The sequence below is a fragment of the Lampris incognitus genome, chromosome 13 (genome assembly GCF_029633865.1).
Source record: "Lampris incognitus isolate fLamInc1 chromosome 13, fLamInc1.hap2, whole genome shotgun sequence".
In the NCBI taxonomy this organism is placed as follows: domain Eukaryota; kingdom Metazoa; phylum Chordata; class Actinopteri; order Lampriformes; family Lampridae; genus Lampris; species Lampris incognitus.
The window spans coordinates 46,603,393-46,609,970 of NC_079223.1; positions in this window are offsets into that span (position 1 = coordinate 46,603,393).

Sequence of the window (6,578 nt, forward strand, 5' to 3'; positions counted from 1 at the left end):
GCTCATCGATGCACGAGGGCAACAAAGGCTATCCCGTCTGGTCTGAACTGAAAGAAGGACTACTGTGGCACAAGTCACAGAAAATATGGTTACAGGGGCAATGTGTCACAACACACAGTGCATCGCACCATGCTGTGTATGTTATGTGTACACTCTGACTGGTCTGCTGCATAGCCGCAGACCAGTCAGAGTGTCCATGATGACCTCTGCCTACCATCGAAAGCGCCTACAATAGGCACGAGAGTGTCAGAACGGGACCTTGGAGCAGTGGAAGAAGGTCGCCTGATCCGATGAGTCCCGTTTCCTTTTAGATCACATGAATGGCTGTGTACGTGTGCGCCGTTTACCTGGGGAAGTGATGGCACCAGGATGCACTATGGGAAGACGACAAGCCGGTGGAGGGACTGTGATGCTCTGGGCAATGTTCTGCTTGGAAACCCTGGGTCCGGCCATTCATGTGGATGTTAATTTGACACCTACTTAGACATTGTTGCAGACCAGGTACACCCCTTCATAGCAATGGTACTCCCTGATGGCAGTGGCCTCCTTCAGCAGGATAATGCATCCTGCTACACTCCAAACATTGTTTGGAAATGGTTTGAGGAACATGATGAAGTTGTTCAAGGTGTTGCCATGGCCTCCAAAATCTCCAGATCTCAAACGGCATCCCACGTATCTTCCTTTTAAAGGAGGCGTCGGTCGCTTCAGCAGGACTCTTGCCCTCAACACCTGCACAATATGTTTTTTTATTTACAATTTTAATCTGTTTTGGAATCGTCCATCATTTTATAGAAATGATGGCATCCACTCCAGTGCCCTGGGTGGATGTATTTTAACACTCCCAGCCAGGCTCTGACAACTCCCACATCCCTTAGTGGCCTTCTGATCTCCAGCCCAACAGCGAATTCACGGGGCAGCCAGGAACCGCTGCAGCCGGGACGTGAACCCGGATCGCTCGCACCACGGGCGACTGCGCTAACCAGTCAACTAAAGGGTCCGACCCGTTAGCCAAGGGCTAGCGAGTCTATTCATCCGTGATCATTACACTACCCCCTCCTTCGGGAAGTGCGTTCCCATGCTTCAGCATCAATGCTCGCTCATGCCTCCGGGCACTGTTACTACACTCTCCAAGCTAGTCTAGCTTGGTCTAGTCAGAAAGGCACGAACTGAGGAAGTCTCTTGGATGAGAGGTGAAACGTCTTCACGGATATATACCAAGTCCAGTTGCACTTGATTCAACTACTTTGGAGAACATTCAAACTGTACAATATATGAATGACAGTCACTGTAACAGTCACTAAACAATGGGCATTCAGTGTACCAGGGTACAAACAACAGAAAATAGCGACCGCAATGCACAGAAACAGTAGCTAGCAGAATGCAGTAAAACAACTCTCACAGGCTATTGCAAGCTAGCGGCTAGCTCCGAATCCTGTCAGTAAACAGACGGAAATAACGACTAACTGCAGAATACGATCATGGCTAACAGTGTGTAACAGAAACATGAGAGAATATTTAACTCACATTGCATGGACGGACACGTCAAACGAAATGTCCTTCGGCCATCACTGTGATCGGAGGTAAGTGAGGTCTTGCTGTCATCTGCATGTTTGTTGGCCACTGTGGCCACTAGCCACAGTTGTGTTAGTGGCCACAGTTCACGTGCACAGCGCATCATCAGGCAAGGAGATAAGGGGGAAACACACATAGAGGCATAACCGTTTTTTTTTCTCCCCAGAGCCATGCCGGTCGCTGCTCCACCCCCTCTGCCGATCCGGGGGAGGGCTACAGACTACCACAGGCCTCCTCCGATACACGTGGAGTCTCCAGCCGCTTCTTTTCACCTGACAGTGAGGAGTTTCGCCAGGAGGACATAGCGCGTGGGAGGATCACGCTATCCCCCAGTTCCACGCTCTTTCTGGCTATACCGTGTAGAAACCACACCAGTCTTCTGAGATCAGGGTAGCTGCTGCAGGGCCTTTCTGGCTATACCGTGTCGAAACTACACCAGTCTTCTGAAATCAGGGTAGCTGCTGCAGGGCCTTTCTGGCTATACCGTGTCGAAACCACACCAGTCTTCTGAGATCAGGGTAGCTGCTGCAGGGCCTTTCTGGCTATACCGTGTCGAAACCACACCAGTCTTCTGAAATCAGGGTAGCTGCTGCAGGCCCATTTATTTTTGGCACAACTCAGTTATGGCAAAATCAAAATGAACAGATAGATGTTGTGGTCATATATTGTCAGCTCAACTCCAGCCCTATTCATAGAGAAATGTAACCAAAGTTAGCTAGCAAATGTTAGCTAGTGGAGAACAATGGCGGCCATTACCATCCCTCCCTTCCACCCCTGTATAATGTCTGTGCTATGTTTATCTATTGTCTTGTTTCACCCCGTTTATTGTAAAGCGACTTTGAGTGTTAGAAAAGCGCTATATAAGTTCAAATTATTATTATTATTATTATTATAATTATTATTACACGCCTCATTAGCTTGCGTGAACGTTTCGTGAAGTTTAACAAAAGAAACACAAAAAAAAAATAGCATGGAAAAATATTGGGCTGTAGAGCCGAAGTAACGGAGAAGACCGTAGGTTCACACTTTAGCCGTGTAGGCAACTTTCTTTAATCCACGGTAAATCAGCGAGACAAACAAAACCCCAGCTCGATTGAGCGGAGGTGGCAAGAATAACCAGAAAACTGGCTGGACAACCATAACTTAACCCTGCGTTAACCTGCCAGGGCAACCATGACTTAACCCTTAGTTCCTGGGTTGAATTCTGTCCCCAATACGTGTCCACCACATGAGCCCCCCCAGAATTCGCCCTAGTAATCGAAGTCAGGCAGGCGCGGGTGGACGACAGGCCGTCCGCGGCGGCTCCGGTTAACAGGGGCCGGAGTGTCTCTGGGAGGCATTGACGCGGGCCTGTGGAGGTCGGCCTGAGGAGCAGATGAGGCAGCTCGGGCCTCCACGGGGGGAGGAGGCGGAGCCGGGGGACGACCGCGACGAGGAGGTTGGGCTAACTCCAACGGCTGCGTCAAGTCCAGGTGTGCGGGTTTAACTCGGTCCACTGAAACATGCTCGGCCGTGCCCCCAAAATCCACCACCAGGTGCTTAGTTCCCCGTTCCAGGACGCGGAAGGGGCCGTCATAAGGGGGTTGCAGAGGGGGGCGGTGTGCGTCGTGACGGATGAACACGTAGTCCGCTGACTGCAGACCTGGGGGCACCTGGGACACCGGAGCGCCGTGTTGGGCGGTAGGGACGGGTGTGAAAGCTCTGACCCCGTCCAGCAAGGAGGCTCGTTGGTCCACAGCTGACCAGGGACGCGTTGCATTGGGCATGAAATCGCCTGGGACTCGCAGCGGCGTGCCGTACACCAGCTCCGCAGAGGAGGCTTGTAGGTCTTCCTTCGGGGCGGTCCGCAGGCCCAGCATGACCCATGGGAGCTTGTCAACCCAGTTGCAGTCCTTGAGAGTAGCCCGAAGCGCAGCCTTCATGGACCGGTGGAAGCGCTCACATAGGCCGTTCGCCTGAGGGTGGTAGGCGGTAGTGCGATGAAGCTTGACGCCCAGAGCCTCACCCACAGCATTCCATAGCTCTGAGGTAAACTGTGGCCCACGGTCAGATGAAAGGTCGGAAGGCGTACCGAAACGTGAGACCCACGACCCAATAAAAGCCCGGGCCACATCAGCAGACGTCGTGGATGCCAGGGGAACAGCTTCAGGCCAGCGCGTAGTCCTGTCCACCACAGTGAAGAGGTAGGTGAACCCATGGGAGGGGGGTAGGGGACCAACCAGGTCGACGTGGACATGGTCAAATCGTCTCTCCGGCACTGCGAAGCGTTCCAGGGGCGCCTTAATGTGGCGGTGTATCTTAGCCCGCTGACAGGCAACACACGAGTCGGCCCACGCTTTCACGTCTCTCTTAAGTCCCTCCCACACAAACTTAGCAGAGGTCAGGCGCACGGATGGCTTACCGCCTGGATGAGAAAGGCCGTGCACAGCTTCAAATACGGGGCGTCTCCAGCTGTGCGGGACGATGGGCCTGGGCTGTCCTGTGGAGACGTCACACAGGAGGGTGACACCTGTGTCGCTGAAAGGAACGTCCTGCAGGCGGAGCCCCGTGTCGGAGGCCCGGAGACGGAGGATGCTCGGGTCCGTGGCCTGGTCAGCAGCCATCTGTGCATAGTCAAGGCCTAGGTGGACCGCTCCAATCACTGCCCTAGACAGGCAGTCAGCTACCTGGTTAGACTTACCAGCGACGTGCTGGATGTCGGTAGTGAATTCCGAAATGTAGGAGAGTTGTCGCTGCTGGCGAGCGGACCATGGCTCGGCCGTCTTGGACATGGCAAACGTGAGGGGCTTGTGGTCCACGTACGCAGTAAACTCGCGGCCCTCTAGCAGGAAACGGAAATGCCGGACGGCGAGCCAGAGACCGAGGAGTTCCCTGTCAAAAGTACTATACTTGCGCTCTCGGGGTGTAAGCTGGCGACTGAAAAAGGCCAAAGGCTGCCAAGCCCCCCCCCACCCACTGTTCGTGAACCGCACCAACAGCATAGTCCGATGCATCCGTGGTTATGGAAATAGGCGCTGTAGGTGAAGGATGCGCTAGCAGGGTAGCCTGGGAGAGCGCAGCTTTAGTCTCGGTGAACGCACGGTCCCGCTCTGCTGTCCAGTTGACCGCCTGGTTGGGGGACATGCCTTTCAGCGCCTCGTACAGTGGCCGGATGATAAAGGCGGCTCGAGGAATGAAGCGGTGGTACATACAGAGTCCAGAGGGCTTGTAGCGGTCTGACGCTGTGGCGCCACCGTCGGGCCACGCCCGCGATGTCGGCGGGGGGCCAGTGAAGGTAGGAGCCAGCACCCCGGCATGGGAGGAACGTTGTGTAGCGACGAAGAATCGGTCAGCCTCCTTTGCCAGCTCACGGGGATCAGTGATGGTGGAGTTAGCGAGCGCAGTCTGGACGTGGGGCGGCATGTTGCGCAGAAACAGCTCCATAAACAGGAAACATGGCTTTTCTTGACCCAGTAGGTTTAACATCCTGCTCATTAGCTCCGATGGTTTGCCATCTCCCAAGCCCTGAATTGCGAAGAGGCGACGTGCTCTCTCCGTTGCAGACAGTTCAAAAGTGTCAAGGAGGAGATGTTTAAGTGCGGCGTATTTACCATCGGCCGGTGGGTTGGTTATGAAACCGCTTATCCTGGAAGCCGTAGCGCCCCCCAGCGCTGCCACTACGTAGTAGCACCTGGTCTCGTCTGCTGTTATGTCTCTGAGCGCGAACTGTGCCTCAGCCTGCGCGAACCATGTAGCCGCGGAAGACTCCCAAAACTCCGGCAGTTTAATTGCAACGGCGTTCGTAGCCATAATGTGTGTGGTTTCAGAAAACTTATCCGAAAACCGACGTCGGGGTCACCAGTGTAGAGCCGAAGTAACGGAGAAGACCGTAGGTTCACACTTTAGCCGTGTAGGCAACTTTCTTTAATCCACGGTAAATCAGCGAGACAAACAAAACCCCAGCTCGACTGAGCGGAGGTGGCAAGAATAATCAGAAAACTGGCTGGACAACCATAACTTAACCCTGCGTTAACCTGCCAGGGCAACCATGACTTAACCCTTAGTTCCTGGGTTGAATTCTGTCCCCAATACGTATCCACCACAGGCATACATTTATACATAGATTGCCGTAACTGGAGTGCACTCAGCAATTTTAGGAGACGTTACTACTGTAAACTACTAATAAGACACGTTAGCCCCTAGCTAACGGGTCTGACCCTTTAGCCGAGCGGTTAGTGATGTCGCCTTGTGGTGCAGTACACGTCGTATCGAATCCCGCACCGGGCAAGAAAATAACCGGTTACACTACGTAACGCACTTGACCACAACCGTCACCACTAGGAGGTGCTAACAAAACAAAAACCACAAAACAAAAAAAAAAAACAAAAAACTAGAAGGCGCTAACGGGGGTGTCGAAAAAAATAATCGCGTCCGGGGAGTGTAGTGGTCTATTCCGTTGCCTACCAAAACGGGGATTGCCGGTTTGAATCCCAGCGTTACCTCCGGCTTGGTCGGGCGACCCTACAATTGGCCGTGTCTGCGGGTGGGAAGCCGGATGTGGGTATGTGTCTTGGGCGCTACACTAGCGCCTCCTCTGGTCGGTTGGGGCGCCTGTTCAGGGGGGAGGGGGAACTGGGAAGAATAGCGTGACCCTCCCACGCGCTACATCTCCCTGGCGAAACTCCTCACTGTCAGGTGAAAAGAAGCGGCTGGCGACTCCACATGTATCGGAGGAGACATGTGGTAGTCCGCAGCCCTCCCCGGATCGGCAGAGGGGGGTGGAGCAGAGAGCGGGACGGTTCGGAAGAGTGGGGTAATTGGCCGGATATAATTGGGGAGAAAAAGGGAGGAACCCCCCCCCCCCAAAAACCCCCAAAAAACTAGGAGGTACTAAGTGAAAGACGCCAGGTTTGAATATGGGGAGTACAAAGAGAAACTCAATATATTGTAGCGAATTCGGGGGACAACGCAACCACAGGAGCTGCCGCGGCCGGGAAGCGAACCCGTATCGCCCGCACCGCAGGAGA